Here is a 2,739-nt window from a genome sequence, read left to right on the forward strand (position 1 = left end):
AAATCATATACATGACCATATGTTTCTGTATTCTTGTTCATCAAAATACAGTCTGTAATCATATTTTATTAATAAAAGATAAATAATATATTTTTCAAAAATCTGATTATGTTCCTAGCTGAGCATTCTAATTATGTTTCTCACAAGAATCAGCATCTTTCTTCCTTGCAATCAGCACATTCCTATGTAATTGTAGAAAAATAATTAATTTTTTGCTATATCAAAGTATTTGTAGGACAACTTTCATACGCATTTCCCAATTATTATCAATGAAGAAGAATTTACCTATATAAAATCTAAAACAGGAATCTTGTCTCTTTATCATCATACCCATACAACTGTGTACAAAAAGACCAATTTCCTGTTTTAGGTTTTATATAGAAAGAATTCTCCTAATTAATTTTATATGGTACCTGGTTCCATTTCTTTCTATTACCAGTTGCAAATAGTCTTCAGATAATTAGCCTATCCATTTAAGACTACTGAAATTAAGAAACAAACTGTCTATCGGAGGGTCTGCCTAATACGATCTAACATTAGTAACATCATCTACTCCTCAGAATCAAGCTGATAGACACCCAATATCTCCCAGATTAATATAAATAGCAACAAACCTTTGTATTTTGTTGTCTATATTTTAGATAACCAAAGATTTAGCATCTGATATAAATCTATTATCATAACAACAGAACATCTGAAACAGAGTTGAAAGAAATAGGGAAATCACACCAGATTAGGATTCATTTTTAAAAATAAAAAAAAAGCTTTCCATCCCTTTTTTTTTTTTAATTAAGACATAATCACATATTCCTTGGAACCCTGGCAAGTCTTCTGAGCTGTTTTGCTTCCTGCAATGCATTTTCACCATATTCTTTTCTCTGAAAAACACTTGAGCTGTTACCCTTGTGGCAATCCATGTGATGATTTATAGCAGAAGCCAAAACAGGATGTACCGGTACTTGGTTAAGATATAAACATTTGATTGAAAACTAGCCACAGGAATGAGTGATAAAAAACAACAAAGCTTTGTGATGTGAAGATACACCAGACAAGTAGCTTCGGGAATCTAGGTTCCTTCACTGCTATCTAATTTGCTTATTAGCATATATGCATGATTGTCTAACTGCACATCACAGAACGTTATGCTTGATGAAACATTCTTGAAAAAATCAAACGCAGTCTTTTGTATTGATCTAATAAAATAATATCTCAATATAAATTGTATCTGTTTGTTCATGTCCAGCATGACTGTTTTCAATAGAGAATGAGAAAAAAGATAAAAAATGCAATTAATAAACAATTTGTATCTCACTTCATATCTGTTTGAGTAAAAATCAGTAGCACAATCCTAACTTGTAACTTGGCTTCAAATAAGCATTTTTGAAAATTACCAGTAATATAATTGAAATCAATAGATTTTATTTCTTACTATGCATAAAAGACATTAGCAGATGTAGAGTATAACTGTTATTTTGTGTTGAGGTTTACAGAGAACACACCAGAAGTTATATCTGGTGATTTTTTTAAATTCAAGACTGTGCTAATAGAAATGTATCTTCTCAATTACTCTATGTTTATTCAGAAATAAATTTTACTAATTTCAATTGATTATTTGAGTAAATGTGAGATATTTGAAAAGGACCAAATTAGTAGCATCCAGTTGAGGATGTTGTCTTTGTTCACCTTCAAAGAGGCTTTCTAGATCTGCTAATGTCTGTGTCTCCTTCCTTCTCTCTTTATTTCTCTCTCTCTCACACACACATACACACACACACAGAGACACCCCTACACCTCCAATAGTGATGTAGACCTGTATCTAGTTCAGAGGTTTTTTTGTTTGTTTGTTTGTTTTTTAATTTGATTTATATGCCGCCCTTCTCCGGAGACTCAGGGCGGCTTACAATGCGTTAAGCAATAGCCTTCATACTTTTGTATATTTATACAAAGTCAGCTTATTGCCCCCACAAACTGGGTCCTCATTTAACCTACCTTAGAAAGGATGGAAGGCTGAGTCAACCTTGAGCCTTGGAGAGATTCGAACCTGCAGAAATTGCAGGCAGCTGTGTTAATTACAGGGTGCATTAAACCACTGTACTACCAAGGCTACCAAGAGTTGAACTATTGGAGTCTTGGTGTTTTCTGAGTTTGGTTGTTTTCCTGCTGACATTTCATCATAAGGCTAGGTAGCATCATAGGTGCTCAGGATGATAGTGTCTGGCAAGGCAAGCTAAAATATATAAACCAACAAACTCCATCCTCTGGGCACTGATAGTGTTAGCTAGCCTGGTAATGAAAAATCAGCTGGAAAATAACCAAGCTCAGAGGGCACCAAGAAATCAACAAAAATTCATTCATTTGAATGAACTGAGAAGGGTGAAATTGCAGGTACCTGTCAGAGATTAAGCAGAACAATGGCAATACAGTTGTTTGGCTTGTGCATGAAGTATACGCATATTCCAGGCAGTGTGACATCATTGTAACATTCTAATTTAGAGCCTTAACTCCACACATTAACTCCATGAGGGAACATAACAGGAATTGCTGTTATTGATAAGTAGTAACATTGCCATTGGGTACTGTGACAAAAGATCCTGGCATAGCTGCCTCATCTGTTTCTGCTCTCTGGGATCTCACAAGTGTGAGGCTGGCATAATATCCTTATGCCAAATCCATAGATAGGATTGTCTATGTGAATAACTCATGTATTTTTAAAAATGAATTGAAAAGATATGTAGCATC

Source organism: Pituophis catenifer, unplaced genomic scaffold (assembly GCF_029215685.1).
Source record: "Pituophis catenifer annectens isolate HBS135680 unplaced genomic scaffold, rPitCat1.0.hap2 SCAF_2, whole genome shotgun sequence".
Lineage (NCBI taxonomy): Eukaryota > Metazoa > Chordata > Lepidosauria > Squamata > Colubridae > Pituophis > Pituophis catenifer.